Consider the following 21,465-nt stretch of genomic DNA (forward strand, 5'->3'; position numbering starts at 1 on the left):
AAAAATCTGTCCCATTCCAGCCTTACAGAAGCATCACCAGATCATCACTGATCCTCGACCAAATTTCACAATGTAGGATACACTGTAGGACTGCAGTGGTTCACATACTTTTGCCACTCACAGATATGTAATATTGGATTATTTTCCTCAATAAATAAATGACCAAGTATAATATTTTTGCCTCATTTGTTTAACTGGGTTCTCTTTATCTACTTTTAGGACTTGTGTGAAAATCTGATGTTTTAGGTCATATTTATGCAGAAATATAGAAAATTCTAAAGGGTTCACAAACTTTCAAGCACCACGGTGTGTGTTTGCATGCATATATATGTGTATATATATATATATATATATATATATATATATATATATATATATATATATATATGGCAACAGTGATCCTGGAAGTGCTTGGCTGTAAGATGGACACTAACCATAAGGTGCAATATCTACCATGGAAGTGAAGGTTGGAGGCTAAAATCAAGGCTACCCGGAGAGAAGTTAGCCAGCTATCAGAACTCCAGAATGGTATGACAAGGAAAGGAATACAGCAAGCTGTCCATACCTGAGGCCCGAGAGACTGCCAAACAAAGACTCACAGCCCTGGCTACTGTACCTGTCTAAGGAGGGACACAAGCAAAGATGAAGCCAGGAGAATAAATCGGATGTTCTCCACATCAAAGGTGTACTCCCAGTGGCAGGGTAAGAACAACATGATTCCAGATCCACCAAGGCTGGGGAATGAACAATACTGGAAAGGGATATGGGAGAAAGGGGGAGGGGAAAAATCACAAAGACTGCGCTCAGTGGCTAATAGACCTGAGAGCCAAACACCGCAATCTCCCTGAACAAGACCGAGTAACCATCACCGTGGCAGACATCAAAGTAAGAGTCTCGAAGATGAACTGGACAGCACCAAGCCTGGATATGGTTCATGCCTACTGGCTAAAGAAGCTAATCTCACTACATCAGGGCTTGGCAGCACAGATGACCCAGCTGCTTGTGGATGGGACTCACCCAGACAGTGAAGGACCCACAAAAGGGAGCAGTCCCATCCGACTACTGCCCGATAACTTGTCTTGGCACAACATAGAAGCTCTTATCAGACATCATCGCAGATGAGCAGGCACATGACTCAATACATGAATGAGGCCCAGAAAGGAACTGGTAGGAACACCAGAGGAGCAAAACATCAGCTACTGGTAGACAGCCCAGTAGCTTGAGACTGCAGAACCAAACATACCAATCTGTGCACCACCTGGATTGACTACAAGAAGGCCTATGACTCGGTGCCCCATGCATGGGTCCTGGAATACTTGAAACTGTACCATCAACAGGATTCTCAGAACCTTCATCAAGAACTCAACGAAGCTGTGGAAAACAACCAACTTCAAGCCAATAACACAGGTCACCGTCAAGTGCGGCATATACCAAGCACTTGGTATCAAGGAGATGCCATGTCCCCGCTGCTGTTCTCCATAAGACTGAAGCCCCTCAGCCAGATCACCACCAAGAGTGGCTATGAATACGGAATACAAAACAAAGCAACTATCAGCCACCTCCTCTACATGGATGCCATCAAGCTGTATGCCAAGTCTGAGCAAGACATTGACTCACTGAGCTACACCACCAGGATCTACAGCAACAACACTGGAATGTCATTCAGACTAGACAAGCGAGCCTGGATGGTAACAAGGAGAGGGAAGGCAGTCAGAACTGAGAGGGTGGTGCTACCAGATGGCATAATAGGTGACGTGAAAGACAGCTACAAGTACCTTGGAATCCTGCAGCCAAATGGCAACCATGAAGAGGCCACTAAGAAAGCAGCAACAGCCAAATACCTATGGAGTGTAAGGCAAATCCTGAGAAGTCAGCTGAATGGGAACAACAAGGTCCGGGCCATCAACACTTACACCCTGCTGGTCATCAGATACCCTGCTGGCATAATAAGCTGGCCGAAGGAGGAGATAGAGGCCACCAACATGAGGACAAGAAAACTTCTGACAATGCACGGAGGGTTTCATCCCAAGTCCAGCACCCTGAGGCTGTATACTAAAACAAATGAAGGAGGCTGAGGACTTAGTGTGCATCAGATCCACTATTGAGGATGAAACAAGTCAAGTCAACTTTGTCAAATATGATATACATGCTTGACATACAGCACAGATGAAATTTCAGTCCTCTCTGACCCACGGTGCAAACAGGCAATGCAATAAATAAAAATAGAATAACTGAAATAAACAGTATAAACACTCTAGATAAGAAATAGGCATAGACTAAACACTCACAGGTGTATATATATATATATACACACACATATTAAAAAAATATATAAAAATACACACACACATATATATATATATATATATATATATATATATACACACACACACACACACACACTTTATATATTAGAGCAAAGGACATAAAATAAACAGTCAAGGGCACTTGAGGTATAACAGGTAAACAAGAAATAAGCAGTATAAACAATAAACTAATAGCTGTTAAGGTGAGGTAGTGCAGAATAGTGCAAATGAGCGAGGTAAAGTAAAATGTGCAGACCCTGAGTTCAGTCTGCGAATGAATGTTGACAGTATATATATATATATATATATATATATATATATACACACGTGTGTGTGTGTGTGTTGGGGGGGAGACTGTGAGGGTGACATGATGTCAGATGCTGAAGGGGGGGCAGGGGGGTGTACGGGCAGAATCTGTGGCAGGGGGCAGAGGGGGGAGGAGGGGCAGAACAGGGAGGGAGTTGAGCCTCCTGACCACCTGGTGAAAGAAACTGTCCTTGAGCCTCCTGGTTTTGGCCCGGAGACTCCGCAGTCTCCTCCCCGACGGCAGCAGGCTGAAGAGGCTGTGAGATGGGTGGGTGGGGTCACCTGCAATCCTGATGGCTTTGCGGGTGAGGTGGGAGTTATAGATATCCATAAGAGAAGGGAGAGAGACACCAATGATCCTCTCAGCTGCTCTCAAGATGCGCTGCAGGACACAGTGCAGGTGCCGTACCACAGGGTGATGCACCTGGTCAGGATGTTCTCGATGGTGCCTCTGTAGAATGTGTGCATGATGGGGGCCGGGGCTCTTGCTCTCCTCAGTTTGCGGAGGAAGTACAGACGCTGTTGGGCTTTTTTGGCCAGTGATGCGGTGTTGTTGCTCCAGGACAGGTCTTCAGAGATGTGCACACCCAGAAACTTGGTGCTGCTCACCCTCTCTACTGCAGCACCGTCAATAGTTAGTGGAGCATGCTGGGTGTGTGCTCTCCTGAAGTCCACAACAATCTCCTTCGTCTTCTCCATGTTCAGATGGAGATTGTTGTCCTTGCACCACATGGCCAGGCGGCTCACCTCACTCCTGTAGGTTGTCTCATCGCCATTGTTGATGAGACCCACCACAGCCGTGTCATCCACAAACTTAACAAAGAGGTTGGAGCTGGATGTTGGTGTGCAGTCGTGGGTCAGCAGAGTGAAGAGGAGGGGGCTCAGCACACATCCTTGGGGGGCCCCCGTGTTCAATGTGATGGTGCTGGAGGAGTTGCTGCCGACCCGTACAGCCTGTGGTCTCCCCGTCAGGAAGTCCAGCAGCCAGTTGCACAGGGAGGTGTTGAGTCCCAGCTGGTCCAGTTTATGAATGAGCTGCTGAGGAATGATTGTGTTGAATGCTGAGCTGAAGTCTATGAACAGCATTCTGATGTACGAGTCTTTTGTCTCCATGTGGGTGAGGGCTAAATGAAGGGCAGTGGAGATGGCGTCATCGGTCGAACAGCTGGACTGATATGCAAACTGGAAAGGGTCCAGGGCGGGGGGGAGGGCAGACTTGATATGCCGCATGACTAGCCGCTCGAAGCACTTCATGAGGATGGGAGTGAGTGAGACCGGGCGGTAGTCATTGAAACAGGAGGGAGACGGCTTCTTCGGGACCGGGATGATGGTGGTGGATTTGAGGCATGTGGGAACAACAGCCTGGCTCAACGAGATGTTGAAGATGTCTGTAAAGACATCTGTGAGCTCCTCGGCACAGTCTCTTAGGACACGATCAGGAATGTTATCAGGACCCGGGGCTTTCCGTGCATTTGTCATCCAGAGAGCTCTCCTCACGCTGTCTGGGGACAGCGTCAACACCTGGTCGCCAGGAGGTGGTGGGGTCTTCTGTGCCGTGGTGCTGTTGTCTGCCTCAAAGCGAGCGAAGTTGTTGTTCAACCGATTCAGCAGAGAGGTGGAGTTGTCACAGGTCTGCGGCGAGGGCTTGTAGTCTGTGATGGTCTGAATCCCCCGCCACAGTTTCCTGGTGTCTCTGCTGTCGTTGAAGTAGTCAGCAATGTTCCTGGAATACTGTCTCTTGGCCACCCTGATGCCTCGTGACAGGTTGGCCCTAGCTGTCCTCAGGCCCACCTCGTCCCCAGCTCTGAAGGTGGCGTTCCGAGCCCGCAGGAGCCTGTGGACTTCCCCTGTCAGCCATGGCTTCTGATTGGCCCAAATGGAGATGGTTCTGGTGATTGTAACATCGTCCATGCACTTCCTCATGCAGGCAGTGACGGTCTCCGTGTACTCCTGGAGATCTGTGGTATTATTGTAGGTGGCTGCCTGTCTGAACATGCTCCAGTCAATGGTGGAAAAACAGTCTTGGAGTGCCTCTGAGGACCCCTCTGGCCACACACGTACCTGCTTTGTAGCTGGTTTGGTGAGTTTAACCAGCGGCCTGTATGCTGGCATTAGCATAACAGTGGAGTGATCTGAGGCCCCAATGTGGGGGAGGGGGAGGGCTTTGTAGGCACCTCTATGCATGGTGTAAACATTGTCCAGAATATTGTTTCCACGTGTGGGAAAGTTGATATGTCCATAGAGTTTTGGAAACACGCTCTTGGGGTTTGCATGGTTGAAATCCCCAGCCAGGATGAGGAAAGCATCTGGGTGGGCTGTCTGCTGCTCACTGATATGCTGATAGAGTTCATTCAGTGCTTCACTCCTGTTGTTATTGGAGCCAGGAGGGATGTATATTGCTACCAGCAATATGGCTGTAAATTCCCTCAACAGGTAGAATAGCCGGCACTTAATAATTATAAACTCCACCAGTGGTGAGCAGTGTTTGCAGACCACAACAGCATCGCGGCACCAGGCATCACTGATGTAAACACAGAGTCCTCCGCCGCGAATCTTTCCCCCCTTGACTAGCGCTCTGTCTGACCAGTAGCATGTTAGCCGGGCTAGCTGAATGGCACAGTCCGGGACGCTGTCGTTAAGCCATGTTTCCACAAACACGAGGACACAACACTCACTCACAGACTTAGAAGATGAGCGGAGTAGGCGGACATAATCCAGCTTGTTGTCCAGCAAGCGTATGCTGGCCAGAGTGATGGTAGGGATAGCCGGCCGGTGAGGGCTAGCCGCTAGCCTAGCCCGGATACCTCCGTGCTTGCCCCTCTTCTGCTTCTGCATGTTCTGCCTGTGGCACCTCCACTATGGGCTGGATGCAGGAGTGGGGGTCGGTGGTTGAGCAGGCCTCCGGAGCAAACCGTAGTCACATAGCTCTTCCACGTCTGCTGGATTTATATCCGTGAATATGGTTCTGGGGATGTCGAGCAGAAACTCACGGGAGTATGTGTGCCTTAAGACTGATGGACGCAACAAAGACGAACAGATACACGCTGTTTTAAAACACAAAAAACATGAAAACACCGTTCTGTCGGGATGGAGAGGAGCTGCTGCGTGTGTATGCGCCGCCATTTTAGTGGAAACAACAAAGATCCATGAGTATATCAGATGGCCCCGAATGAAGAAGTTTTTAATGAATACCTCAGGCAGCAGAAACCGAGAAGGAAGTGCCAAGTTTCATCATGGAAAGACGAACCACTGCATGGGATGTACCACCGGTAGATAGAAGTCAGCAATATGGAAAAATCCTACCAGTGACTGGCAGGGGTGAAAGTAACTTTTATTTCTTGCTGGTACTATTATTTTGAGTCATAGTGCGTGCGCACAGCGTGTGCCGAAAAATACACCTAATTATTTATTATTGTCTACTTATCAAACATTCACTGGGACTTATCACTCAGTAGTAATTTTTCTCTGCATTATTATTTTCCAGTTGTCCTCTCTTCCTTATCTTATCAAATATATCATTGCGTTTTTCTGTTGGTGTTTTTTGGATTCTTTGTATTTTCCCACGGGTGTGTTGGAACGTTTGAGAAAGTGCGTGCGTTCTACAGTAAGTGCGTGTGTTCTCAGTGCGCGTGCCATGCATCGGTAGCCTAGTTACTCTGCTTGCTCCAACCAGACAGTAATCTAGAATCTTTGCCCCAACTTCCACTCGATTTACGAATTCTGATCAAAGTAATTTTTAAATAGCCTATCATGAAACATTAACATGTTTCTTTATATGCCTTTTTATTTGGGAGACTTTGCAACTAACGTCTGTCTGCTAAAACACTTTGATTACCAGCTGAGCACGTTGTAGCACAAGATCTGGTTAAGCTGTACACGCGCTGTAGCTCGCTCGTTGTTTGTCCAGCGAAACACTGCACACATAATAGAATATTGAAACATCAACATATGTTTCTGTATATGTTGTTTTTATTTGGGAGACTTTGCAACAAACGTCTGTCTAATTTGGATACCAGCTGCACACGTTGGCGCAACATGGTTAAGCAGTGGGCTACGTGCACTCTCGCACATTGTCTGTCGAGTGAAACACGGAAGGAATTCACTTCAGACATAATTCAGAGACAGGTCAGAAGGAGTTATATGCAATGTATATTGAGGAAAACGTGTTGCTTTTGGTAAATTGACGTTAGCAGGTGTGTTGTTATGCTGAAAGTGCATTTTTTTTTTTTTTTCAGAGACAGTATTTTTTTTTTCCGGTACGGCCAAATCTTTTAGTGGTACACCGGACCGGCCAGGACAGGCTTACTTTCACTCCTGGTGACTGGATAAAGCTGGACTGAAAGATGGCATAGAGGCACTAAAGCATAGCTGCACAGGAACAGGCCCTAAGCACAACATTAACAGAGGCTGGGGTCTACCACAAGAGGCAGGACCCCAGGTGCAGACTGTGCAAAGATGCCCCCAAGACAATCCAGCACATAAACAGCAGGGCAGAAGATGCTAGCAGAAAGAACATACATGGAATGCCATAACCAAGTGGCTGGCATCGTGCATGGAAACATCTGTGCCAAGTATGGACTGGAAGTCCCAAGGTCAAAAGTGGGACACACCTCTGAAGGTGGTTGAGAATGACCAAGCTAAAATCCTATGGGACTTTCAGATACAAATGGACAAAGTGGTAATGGCTAACCAACCAGACATGGCAGTGGTGGACAAACGGGAGAACAAGGCTGTGGTGATAGATGTGGCAATACCAAGTGATACCCTACATCTGGTTCAAGTCAAGTCAAGTTTATTTGTATAGCGCTTTTAACAATAAACATTGTCACAAAGCAGCTTTACAGAATTTGAACAACTTAAAACATGAGCTAATTTTATCCCCAATCTATCCCCAGTGAGCAAGCCTGTGGCGATGGTAGCAAGGAAAAAACTCCCTCGGATGACATGAGGAAAAAACCTCGAGAGGAACCAGACTCAAAAGGGAACCCGTCCTCATTTGGGCAACAACAGACATGATTATAACATTAACAGTTTTAACATGAAGTCAGTTTCATTGATGTTATAGCTCTTCATTGATGGAAACTTGAGTGCAAAACTGTTCATGACAACTGCAGTCCTAAAGTTAGCAAGTCAACAATACACCGAGTACAAGCAGGGACTCTGGCAATTAACTATGACAGCATAACTAAAAGGGGAGAGCCAGAAGGTAATACAGGCATAAGGGAGCCCCGGGACATAAAGCAGCCAGCCGCTACACCATCAACAAACTCGAGTGAGCAAGTGAGTGGGGGACTGACAGCATCCATACATCCCAGTTTACCAAAACACTATGTCTGAGGACCCTCCAGATCTACACCTTTACCTCATAAACACCATTAACACAAGGTTTGAGTAAACATATGTTTTCAGCCTAGACTTAAACGCTGAGACTGTGTCTGATTCCTGAACATTACTTGGAAGGCTATTCCATAACTGTGGGGCTTTGTAAGAAAAGGCTCTGCCCCTGATGTAGCCTTCACTATATGAGGTACCAGCGGATAGCCTGCACCTTTTGATCTCAGTAGGCGTGGCAGGTCATAGAGGACCAATAGTTCACTCAGGTACTGTGGTGCGAGACCATTCAGTGCTTTAAAGGCCAATAGTAGTATTTTATAATCAATACGAAATCTGGTTGGAGTCTCATCTCCTTGCTCCTGTGGAGGATGGCCCCAAATGGACAGTTGAAAGTCACACTTGGAAGATCGCTCTGGACACTTACAGTTATATCTGAGGATGACTTACTAATTTTAGGACTGCAGTTGTCATGAACAGTTGTGCACTCAATTTTCCATCAATGAACAGTTTATAACTTCAACAAAATAGACTTCATGTTAAAACTAATAATTTTCCTGGTTTCACAGTTATGCTTTATGACTATATAGGACACAGTTATAGAAGCAAGTTATTTATAAATCACGCTATCTGTTATCACCCAAATGAGAATGGATTCCCTTTTGAGTCTGGCTCTTCTTGAGGTTTCTTCCTCATGTCATCGAGGGACTTTTTGCTTGCCACTGTCGCCACAGGCTTGCCCATTGGGGATAAATTAGGGATAAAATTAGCTCCTGTTTAAAGTCTAATTTTTTGTAAAGTTGCTTTGCGACAGTGTCTGTTGTTAAAAGTGCTATACAAATAGACTTAACTTGATAGGAGCCCTCAGTGCAGTGACCACGGCTCCAACTGATCCCATTATCTCCAACTGATAATATAATATTATATATAAAAAAAAAATCAGTTAGCAGCCAAAGGCAGAGGCCCTGGTGTACTGATCCCCGGCTGACAAAACTGGGTTTTGGGACATTCCATGTCACCTCTCTGGTGGGAAAGGAGCCTCACCTTGAGCGTGAGGTTGAGCAGTACCGACGAGATATAGTTGGGCTCACCTCAACACATAGCTTGGGCTCTGGAACCAATTTCCTGGAGAGGGGTTGGACTCTTTTCTATGCTGGAGTTGCCAAGGGTGAGCAGCACCGGGCAGGAGTGGGGCTATTGGTAGACCCCAGTTTGGCGCGCTAACATCGGAGTTCTCCCCAGTGAATAAGATGGTCATTTCCCTGCGCCTTCAGGTCGGGGAACAGTTTCTGACTATCATATAAACCAAATGGTAGTTCAGAGTACCTGGCCTTCTTGGAGTCCTTGAGTGGGGTGCACCACGAGGGGACTCCTCCATTGTTTTACTGGGGGACTTCAATGCTCACGTGGGCAATGACAGTGAGATCTGGAGGGGTGTGATTGGGAGGAACAGCCTGCCTGATCTGAACCCAAGCGGTGTTCAGTTGTTGGACTTTTGTCCCATGCATGGTTTGGCCATAATGAACACCGTGTTCGAGCATAATGGTGTCCATAATTGCACGTGGCACGAGGACACCCTAGGCTGCAGATCGATGATTGACTTTAGAGTCATTTCATCTGATCTACGACCGTATGTCTTGGACACTTGGGTGAAGAGAGGAGCAGAGCTGTCAACTGATCACTACCTGGTGGCAAGCTGGATCAGATGGCGGGGGAGGAGGCCGGACAGACCAGGCAAGCCCAAACGAGTAGTGAGGGTATGCTGGGAATATCTGGCGGAGGCTCCCATCCATTGGATCTTCAACTGTCACATCCGTCAGAGCTTCAACTGCATACCGGGGGAGGATGGGGACATTGAGTCCGAGTGAACCATGTTCCACACCTCCATTGCTGAGGCGGCTGTGCAGAGCTGTGGCTACAAGGTTGTTGGTGCCTGTCGTGGCGGTAATCCCCGAACCCGCTGGTGGACATTTGTGGTGAGGGGAGCCGTCAAGCTGAAGGAGTCCTATTGGGCTTGGTTAGCCTGTGGCTCTCCAGAGGCAGCTGACAGATACTGACAGGCCAAGCAGAATGCAGCTCTGGCAGTCACTGAAGCAAAAACTTGGGTGTGGGAGGAGTTCGGTGAGGCCATGGAAAGTGACTTTCAGTTGGCCTCGAACAGATTCTGGCAAACCGTCCGGAGGCTCAGGAAAGGAAAACAGTGCTCTGTCCCTACCGTATACAGCAAGGATGGAGTGCTGTTGACTTCAACTGGGGACATCATCCAACAGTGGAAGGAATACTTTGAGGATCTCCTCAATCCCACCTTCATGTTGTCCAAGGACGACGCAGAGTGTGAGGCTTGGGAGGACTCGCCCATCACAGGGGCTGAGGTTGCCAAGGTGGTTAAAAAGCTCCTTGGTGGCCGGGCTCCAGAGGTGGATGAGATTCATCCTGAGTTCCTGAAGGCACTGGATGTTGTTGGGCTGTCTTGGCTGACACGCCTCTTCAACATTGTGTGGAGGTTGGGGACAGTGCCTCTGGATTAGCAGACTGGGGTGGTGGTCCCCCTTTTTAAAAAGGGGGACCGGAGAGTATGTTCCAATTATAGGGGGAATCACACTTCTCAGCCTCCCTGGGAAAGCCTATGCTGGGGTGCTGGAGAGGAGAGTCTGGTCGATAGTCGAACCTTGGATTCAGGAGGAACAATGCGGTTTTCATCCTGGTCGTGGAACACTGGACCAGCTTTTTACCCTTGCAAGGGTACTGGAGGGTGCATGGGAGTTTGCCCAAATCGGTCTACATGTGATTTGTGGACCTGGAGAAGGCTTACGACCATGTCCCTCATGGTGCCCTGTGGGGGGTGGTTCGGGAGCATGGAGTTCAGGGCCCACTACTGCAGGCCATTATGAGGTCCCTGTATGACCGGAGCAGGAGTTTGGTTCTTATTGCCTACAGTAAGTCGGACTCATTCCTGGTGCATGTTGGACTCTGCCAGGGCTGTCCTTTGCCACCGGTTCTGTTCATAACTTTTATGGACAGAATTTCTAGGCACAGCCAAGGGGCGGAGGGTGTCTGGTTTGGTGACATCAGGATCACGTCTCTGATTTTTGCAGATGAAGTGGTCCTGTTGGCTTCATCAATCTGTGACTTACAACATGCGCTGGGACGGTTTGCAGCCGAGTGCGAAGCGGCTGGGATGAGGATCAGCACCTCAAAGTCCGTGTCCATGGAGCTCAGCCGTAAACGGGTAGAGTTGCTACCTAAAGTGGAGAAGTTTAAGTATCTCGGGGTTTTGTTCACGAGTGAGAGGAAGGGGGGGCAGGAGTTGGACAGAAGGATTGGGTCAGTGTCAACAGTGATGCGGATGCTAAACCGGTCTGTTGTGGTAAAGAGAGAGCTGAGCCAAAAAGGCAAAGCTCTCAATTTACTGGTCCATCTACGTGCCCACTCTCACCTATGGTCACGAGCTATGGGTAGTGACCGAAATAATGAGATTGCAGATACAAGTGGTATCAATGAGTTTTCTCCGTAGCTGGGCTCTCCCTTAGAGACAGGGTGAGAAGCTTGGTCATTCAGGAGAGACTCGGAGTAGAACCGCTGCTCCTCTGCATCAAAAGGAGTCAGTTGAGGTGGTTCAGGCACCTTGTTAGGAAGCCCCCTGGACGCCTCCCAAGGTAGGTTTTCTGGGCATGCCCCACTGGGAGAAGACCCCGGGGCAGACCCAGGACACGCTGGAGAGATTACATCTCTCGGCTGGCCTGGGAATGCCTCGGTGTTCCCCCGGAAGAGATGATAGAGGTGGCCAGGGAGAAGGAAGTCTGGGCTGCTCTGCTTAGGCTGCTACCTGGATAAGGATAAGCAGTAGAAGACGGATGGATGGAATAAAGACACACACACACACACATTATATTACATATTATACTTGGTCATTTACTTATTGAGGAAAATGATCCAATATTACACATCTGTGAGTGGCAAAAGTATGTGAACCTTTTCTTTCAGTATCTGGTATGACCCCCTTGTGCAGCATTAATTGCAACTAAATATTTCTGGTAACTGTTGATCAGTCCTGCACACCAGCTTGGAGGAATTTTAGCCCATTCCTCCATACAGAACAGCTTCAACTCTGGGATGTTTGTGGGTTTCCTCACATGAACTTCTTCAGGTCCTTCCATACACTTCAATTGGATTAAGGTCAGGACTTTGACTTGGCCATTCCAAAACATTAACTTTACTCTGCTTTAACCATTCTTTGGTAGAACGACTTGTGTGCTTAGGGTCATTGTCTTGCTGCATGACCCACCTTCTCTTGAGATTCAGTTCATGGACAGATGTCCTGACGTTTTCCTTTAGAATTCGCTGGCATAATTCAGAATTCATTGTTCCATCAATGATGGCAAGCCGTCCTGGCCCAGATGCAGCAAAACAGGCCATGATACTACTACCACCACCATGTATCACAGATGGGATAAGGTTCTTTTGCTGGAATGTAATGTTTTCCTTTCTCCAAACATAACGCTTCTCATTTAAAACAAAATAAACCTATTTTGGGTCTCATCCATCCACAAAACATTTTTCCAATAGCCTTCTGGCTTGTCCACATGATCTTTAGCAAACTACAGAAGAGCAGTGAAATTTTCTTTTTGGAGAGCAGTGGCTTTCTCCCTGCAACCCTGGCATGCACACCATTGTTGTTCAGTGTTCTCCTGATGGTGGACTCATGAACATTAACATTAGCCAATGTGAGAGAGGCCTTCAGTTGCTTAGAAGTTACCCTGGTGTCCTTTGTGACTTCGCCGACTATGACACACCTTGCTTTTGGAGTGATCTTTGTTGTTTGACCACTCCTGGGGAGGGTAACAATTGTCTCGAATTTCCTCCATTTGTACACAATCTGTCTGACTGTGGATTGGTGGAGTCCAAACTCTTTAGAGATGGTTTTGTAATCTTTTCCAACGTGATGAGCATCAACAATGCTTTTTCTGAGGTCCTCAGAAATCTCCTGTGTTCATGCCATGATACACTTCCACAAACGTGTTGTGAAGAGCAGACTTTGATAGAGCCCTGTTCTTTAAATAAAACAGGATGCCCACTCACACCTGATTGTCATCCCATTGATTTAAAACACCTGACTCTAATTTCACCTTCAAATTAACTGCTAATCCTAGAGGTTCACATACTTTTGCCACTCACAGATATGTAATATTGGATCATTTTCCTCAAGAAATAAATGACCAAGTATAATACTTTTGTCTCATTTGTTTAACTGGGTTCTCTTTATCTACTTTAAGACTTGCGTGAAAATCTGATGTTTTCGGTCATATTTATGCAGAAATATAGACAATTCTAAAGGGTTCACGAACTTTCAAGCACCATTGTATTTTACTTTTTTACACACACGGTGGATATTTAAAAAAAAGAAAAAAGCCTACACATTCTGTTGAAATGATAGGTTTTTCTGATGTTAAAAAAAATGAGACCACGATAAATTATTTCAAAACATTTCTCACCTTTAATGTAACCTATAACCTGTACAATTCAATTGAAAAACAAATAAACCGCTAAATAACCCCAAATAAAGCTCAGACATTTACTCAATTGCATCCTCCAGCAAAAGCCATGGTTCGCAGAGAGCTTACAAAGCATCAAAGGAATCTCATTGTTGAAAAGTATCAGTCAGGAGAAGGATACAAAAACATTTCCACGGCATTAGATATACCATGGAGCACAGTGAAGACCATCATAAAAAAGTGGAAAAAATATGGGACAAGTGACATTACTGAGAACTGGACGTCCCTCGGGCGGCACGGTGGTGTAGTGGTTAGCGCTGTCGCCTCACAGCAAGAAGGTCCGGGTTCGAGCCCCATGGCCGGCGAGGGCCTTTCTGTGTGGAGTTTGCATGTTCTCCCCGTGTCCGCGTGGGTTTCCTCCGGGTGCTCCGGTTTCCCCCACAGTCCAAAGACATGCAGGTTAGGTTAACTGGTGACTCTAAATTGACCGTAGGTGTGAATGTGAGTGTGAATGGTTGTCTGTGTCTATGTGTCAGCCCTGTGATGACCTGGCGACTTGTCCAGGGTGTACCCCGCCTTTCGCCCGTAGTCAGCTGGGATAGGCTCCAGCTTGCCTGCGACCCTGTAGAACAGGATAAAGCGGCTAGAGATAATGAGATGAGATGAGATGGACGTCCCTCCAAAACTGATGAAAAGACCAGACGAAAACTGGTCAGGGAGGCTGCCAAGAGGCCTACAGCAACACTGAAGGAGCTGCAGGAATTTCTGGCAAGTACTGCTTGTGTACTACATGTGACAATCTCCCGTATTCTCTATATGTCTGGACTATGGGGTAGGGTCAAAGAAAAACATCCAGGCCCGGCTAAATTTTGTGCAAACAAACAAACAACTCTCCCAAAAGCATGTGGAAAAAAAAAGTGTTATAGTCTTATGAAACCCAGGTTGAACTTTTTGGCCACAATTCCAAAAGGTATATTTGGCACAAAAACACTGCGCATCACCAAAAGAACACCATACCCATGGTGAAGCATGGTGGTGGCAGCATCATGTTTTGGGGTTGTTTTTCTTCAGCTGGAACAGGGGCTTTAGTCAAGGTGGAGGGAATTGTGAACAGTTCTAAATACCAGTCAATTTTGGCCCAAAACCTTCAGGTGTCTGAAGAGGAATTTCATCCTTCAGCATGACAATGACCCCAAAAGAGTTTTGGAATGGCCCAGCCAGGGCCCAGACCTAAATCCAATTGAAAATCTGTGGGATGACCTGAAGAGGGCTGTGCACGAGAGATGCCCTCGCAATCTGACAGGATTTGGAGCGCTTTTGCAAGGAAGATTGGGCAAATATTGCCAAGTCTAGATGTGGCAGGCTGATAGACTCCTACTCAAAAAGACTGAATGCTGTAATTAAATCAAAAAGTGCTTCAACAAAGTATTAGTTTAACTGTGTGCACACTTGTGCAAACAGCTTATTATACATATTTTATTTTTTATGTTTTTCCCCCCTAACAGATTTGTTTGTTTTTCAATTTAATGGTACAGGTTATAGGTCACATTAAAGATGGGAAAAGTTTTGAAATTATTTATCATGGTCTCATTTTTTTTTACATCAGAAAAACCTAATATTCTAACAGGATAGTACAGTGGTAATGCTCACTGACTACGATGCAGGAGATCAGGGTTTGAATCCCGGTCGGGGCAAAACATCATCCAGTAAGGGTTCTTAGGCAAGACCCCTCATGATATATCAGCCTACCTCAGGAATGAGTGAAGACATAACTTCATACCGGCTCAGACGTCGCCTGGGTCAACAAGGTCTGCGTCAGTTGCTAGGGAACCAGGGCAAACTGATGAGAAATGGGCTACTGGAACAAGACATCGATGGACGAGGACAGAAAATACGGAATTGCTGGAATGCTACTATACAAGCAATCCCAGAGAGAGGGGATACATGCAGCGAATGTGGGACCATTGGATACTTCGAAACCCACAATCAAGGCTAACAAAGAAACAGCTATTAGCCCAGTGTTCCAACATCTGTAATCGAAATCTACTATCACAACTAGAGATTAATGAAATACAACAACGATGCTACGGCAAGGGGGAGCCAGGAAGACAGGTCAGCAGGGAGATGTCATCATCATCCCCACAACCAGAGATTGGGTACCAAGCCCCAACAGCTAACAGCCTCAACACAAGAGCTGCTGACCTGAGAAGGAAGATCGTGACCCAACTGGAAACCTGGAGCCCCCGACGAATACCGAAGCTGAGTTGCCAAGTACCTTCAGAAGATCTACTAGTAGATGTGAATGCTGCTCTGAAGACAATCTCCACAAGAACCATCACTGAGACCAACAAGCTGATACACAGTACAGCAACAGTAATCATAGAGATGCTTGGACACAAGGTGGGCTCGGGACATAAACAGTATCCACCATGGAAAAGACGATTAGAGGCCAAGATAAAGGCAGCACGGAGAGAAGTTAGCCAGCTAGCTGAACTACAGAAAGGGAACATGGTGAATAAAGGGGCACCCAGGAAGTACAACTCACTCTCCATACCAGAGGCACTCGAAACTGCCAAACAGCGACTAACAGCTCTGGCCACCCGGTTGAAGAGATACACCAAGGAGGGAGAGGCCAGGAGAATAAACAAGCTGTTCTCCACTGAACCAGCCAAGGTGTACTCTCAGTGGCAGGGAAACAACAACCGGTCAGACCCACCAAGAGCTGAGGTGGAAAAATACTGGAAAGACATATGGGAAAGAAAGGCATCACACAACACCGATGCCCAATGGTTAGTGGACCAAAGAGCTGACCACAGCAACCTCCCAGAACAAGAACCAGTAACCATCTCAATGGCAGACGTCCAAGAAAGAGTGTCAAAGATGAAGAGCTGGACAGCACCAGGCCCCGATATGATCCATACGTACTGGCTGAAGAAGCTAACTGCACTCCATGAACGCCTAGCAGCACAGATGAACCAGCTGCTGAGGGATGGGACCCACCCAGAATGGCTAACCCAAGGCAGGACAGTCCTAATCATGAAGGACCCCCAGAAGGGACCCATCCCATCCAACTACCGGCCAATTACCTGTCTCTGCACAACATGGAAGGCCCTGTCAGGCATCATTGTGGCAAAAATGAGTAAGCATGTGGCTCAATACATGAGCAAGGCACAGAAAGGAATTGGCAGTAACACCAGAGGAGCCAAGCACCAGCTACTGGTTGATAGAACAGTCGCCCGAGACTGTAAGAAGAGACAGACCAACCTGTGCACTGCCTGGATTGACTACAAGAAAGCCTACGACTCAATGCCACACACATGGATACTGGAATGTCTGGAACTGTATAAGATGAACAGGAACCTAAGGACCTTCATCCAGAACTCAATGGAAATGTGGAAGACAACCCTAGAGGCCAACTCAAAACCCATTGCCCAAGTCAACATCAAGTGCGGCATATACCAAGGAGATGCGCTATCACCACTGCTGTTCTGCATAGGCCTGAACCCCCTCAGTCAGACCATCACGAAGAGGGGATACGGGTACCGATTCCGTAGTGGGGCAACAATCAGCCACCTGCTCTACATGGATGACATCAAGCTGTATGCCAGGAACGAGCGAGAAATAGACTCACTGATCCACACCACCCGGATCTACAGCGATGACATAGGGATGTCATTCGGATTGGACAAGTGTGGCCGGATGGTCTCAAAGAGAGGCAAGATGATCCGGACTGAGGGGATTGACCTACCAGAGGGCAACATAGGTGATATCCAAGACAGCTACAAGTACCTTGGCATCCCACAGGCTAATGGAAACCATGAAGAGGCCACAAGGAAGTCAACCACAGCCAAATACCTCCAGAGAGTAAGGCAGGTCCTGAAAAGTCAGCTGAATGGTAAGAACAAGGTCCGAGCCATCAACATGTACGCACTACCAGTCATCAGATACCCCGCTGGTATCATAAACTGGCCAAAGGAGGAGATAGAAGCCACAGATATCAAGACTAGAAAGCTCCTCACCATGCATGGAGGGTTCCACCCCAAGTCCAGCACCCTGAGACTATACACTAAGCGGAAAGAGGCAGGCCGAGGGCTAGTGAGCATCAAGACCACGGTCCAGGATGAAACATCGAAAATCCGAGAATACATCAGAAAGATGGCCCCAAAGGATGAACTGCTAAGTGAATGTCTCAGGCAGCAGAACCCTGATGAGAGTGCAGAGGAGGAGGAGGAGGAACAGACAACCTGGAGGGACAAACCCCTACATGGCATGTACCACCGTCAGATAGAGGAAGTGGCTAATATCAAGAAATCCTACCAGTGGCTGGATAATGCAGGACTGACAGACAGCACAGAGGCATTAATCATGGCAGCACAAGAACAGGCCATAAGCACAAGAACCATAGAGGCCAGGATCTACCAGAGTAGATCAGACCCAAGATGCAGACTGTGCAAAGAAGCCCCTGAAACAGTCCAGCACATAGTAGCAGGGTGTAAGATGCTAGCTGGATCAGCGTACATGGAGAGGCACAACCAAGTGGCTGGGATAGTATACAGGAACATCTGCAACCAGTATGGAATAGAAGTACCCAAGTCCCAATGGGCCATACCACAGAAGGTGGCTGAGAACAACAGGGCCAAGGTTCTGTGGGACTTCAGCTTCCAGACTGACAAACAGATCCTGGCTAACCAACTGGACATAGTGGTGGTGGACAAAGAGCAGAAGAGGGTGGTGGTGATAGATGTGGCGATCCCAGCTGACGCCAACATCAGGAAGAAGGAACATGAGAAACTTGAGAAGTATCAAGTGTTGAAAGAGCAGCTGGAATGGATGTGGAAGGTCAAGGGTTGCGTGGTCCCTGTGGTAGTGGGGGTACTTGGGGCAGTAATCCCCAAACTGGGAGAGTGGCTCCAGCAAATCCCAGGAACAACATCTGAAGCCTCAGTCCAGAAGAGCGCAGTCCTAGGAACATCGAAGATACTGCGCAGAACCCTCAAACTCCCAGGCCTCTGGTAGAGGACCCGAGCTTGAGGATGACATGGATACCACCCCCCCGCCGGGGGTGAGAAGGAGATTTTATATATATTTATTATATATATGTGTGTGTGTGTGTGTGTGTGTGTGTGTGTGTGTGTAAAATATATATATAAAAAATGCATGCACATGCACGCATATTTTATATACGAGTATGTGTATACGCTCGTGAAAAAATAAATACATCCCATGGAAATTGTAGACTTCTCAAAATATTTAAACAAGCAAACATTTCACCCTTTTGGTAACAGTGCCTACAGATAAAGGTGATATACTTGAACAATCAACAAGGAAAATTAGCTCCTTCAATAATTTATTCAACAAAAATATTAACAGACACAATATTCTTCTGTGGAGAAAGTAAGTACACCCTTGGCTTCAGAAGCTAGTATTCCCCCTTTAACAGAATTAACTTCTTGTAGGCATTGTGCATAAATGTCCCCCAATATCTGACATTGGCTTGCTAAAATTTCTGACCACTTTTCCATGCAAAATTCCTTCAGTTACAAGATATTTGATGGTTTTCTTGCATGTACTGCCCTTTTCAAATCTTCCCACAACATTTCAGTGGGGTTCAAATCTGGGCTTTGACTAAGCCATTCCATAATCCTCCATTTCTTATTTTTGAGCAATTCCTTGGTATAATTTGCTAGCATGCTTAGGATCATTATCTTGTTGAATGTCCACCTCCATTTCAACTTAAACTTTTGAACAGATGGCCTCACATTGTTTTCAATCAGATTCAGAATTCATATTTGAATCAATAAATACAAGCTTCCCAGTCCCCGAGGCATTGAAATAACCCCAAACTGAAGGTGTTTGCCATTTCACACCAACAGTTGTAAGAGTTACCTGCAGATCAAGTGATGATCTAATAAAAATCCCTTGCTAGAGTCATCGGCATCCACAACCTTTGTTTCCTGAGGTCCTTAGAGAGCTCTTTATATCTTCGCATGACCAAACCACATAATTCAGTAGCAAAGAGAACACCAGACCCTAGATGTCAGGTTTAAATAAGACCAGTTCCACCTGCACCTCCACCTGCTGAAGAAATTGATGGCACCTAATCTGGAACATCTGATTCCAATTTTATGAACTTGAAAGTGTGACACGTGTAAGGGTGTACTTAGTTTTTCTGATTGTTTAATTAAAATTCTGAAAATGAATACAAAATGTCAAATGTGTGTGTCATTTTTTGGAGTAGATCACCTTCATCTGTAGGCACTGTATCAAAGAGAGCAAAATGTTGAAAGTGTGACACGTGTAAGGGTGTACTTAGTTTTTCTGATTGTTTAATTAAAATTCTGAAAATGAATACAAAATGTCAAATGTGTGTGTCATTTTTTGGAGTAGATCACCTTCATCTGTAGGCACTGTATCAAAGAGAGCAAAATGTTTGCTTGTTTAAATATGTTGAGAAAAGTCTACAACTTCTATGGCATGTACTTATTCTTTTCATATGACTGCGTGCGCGCACACACACACACCTCTGTTCCCAAAAAAGTTGTGACACTGTAAAACGCAAGTAAAAAGAATGCAATGATTTGCAAATCATGGAAACCCTATATTTCACTGAAAATAGTAAAGAGAAAACTATTACATGTTGAAACTGAGAAATTGTTTTTTGAAAAACATGTCCTTATTTTGAATTTGTCATTAGCAACACATTTCAGAAAAGTTGGGACAGAGGCATGTTTACCACTGTGTTGCATCTCCTCTACTTAAACGTTTGGGAACTGAGGAGGCCAAATGCTAGAATTTTGAAAGTAAAAAGTCTCATTCCTGCCTGATATATAATTTCAGTTACTCAACAATTCCAGGGTCTTCTTTGTTTGTTTTGAAATATTTTTCATTTCATACTGCGCCAAATGTTTTCAAATTGAGACAAGTCTGGACTGCAGTCTACAGAAAAAGATATGGAGGACAGGAGGAGATGGAGGGACATTATCCAGTGTGGCAACCCCTTTTTTTCAGAACAGACGAAAGAAGACGACAAAGACAACGACAGGTCTGGACTGCAGGCCAGCCAGTTGGGCACCCAGACTATTTTACTACAGAGCCATGCAGTTGTAATACGTGCAGAATGATGTTTAGCAACATCTTGCTGGAAGAAGCAAGGCCCTCCCTGAAAAAGTTGTGGTCTGAATAGCAGCATGTTGCTCCAAAACCTGTGTACATATAATTCAGCATGAATGGTTCCTTCCCAGATGTGCAAGCTACCTATGTCATATGCACTAATGCCCCCCCCCCCATACTATCATACTACAAGGGACATAAAGTTGGCAGCTGATCCCCATCTTCCCTGACAAAATAATTTTAAACGGATTTATAATCATTCACTTATAATGAGTGAGCTGAGACAATCAGACATGAGAGTTGGTGGTACTGAAAAGAGATGATCCATGGCAGGTCACTTCGGGTGTTTTGTCTAATGGCACATTTTTACTGGCCAGGCATTCAGAATGGTGTGCATTGTACCATGGCTGTATTTATGGACCTGGCTAGCTTTGAGGAGGAGAAAATATGACCCTACTGGGAGCAAAAGAGAACTAAGACATCACCAGACCATTAAGAGGATTAAAGCTAAATCCTAGTTGGCCAGATCATGGTAAATGTCATCAGACCCGACCTTAGGCACAAAAAAGTCCAATATGTTACCGAATTGTTTAGTTACAGAATTTACGACAGCCAGACTAGATACACAGATTAGAATATACATACACAGATACATGGAGAACATGGATTGGGTAAGACAAATACACATATTAGAACAACAGACATGACAGTTTACATTGTACAGTGGTGCTTGAAAGTTTGTGAACCCTTTAGAATTTTCTATATTTCTGCATAAATATGACCTAAAACAACATCAGATTTTCACACAAGTCCTAAAGGTAGATAAAGAGAACCTAGTTAAACAAATGAGACAAAATATTATACTTGGTCATTTATTTATTGAGGAAAATGATCCAATATTACACATCTGTGAGTGTCAA

The 21,465-nt window shown here is 46.0% G+C and overlaps 1 protein-coding gene across 4 annotated transcripts in view; it reads right to left on the reverse strand.

The window, feature by feature from the left end:
* rab22a (RAB22A, member RAS oncogene family) overlaps positions 1–21,465 on the reverse strand; it is a 205,055-nt gene that overhangs the window by 36,546 nt on the left and 147,044 nt on the right. The window lies entirely within an intron of this gene.

This window comes from Neoarius graeffei, chromosome 4 (genome assembly GCF_027579695.1).
Source record: "Neoarius graeffei isolate fNeoGra1 chromosome 4, fNeoGra1.pri, whole genome shotgun sequence".
Classification (NCBI taxonomy): Eukaryota; Metazoa; Chordata; class Actinopteri; order Siluriformes; family Ariidae; genus Neoarius; species Neoarius graeffei.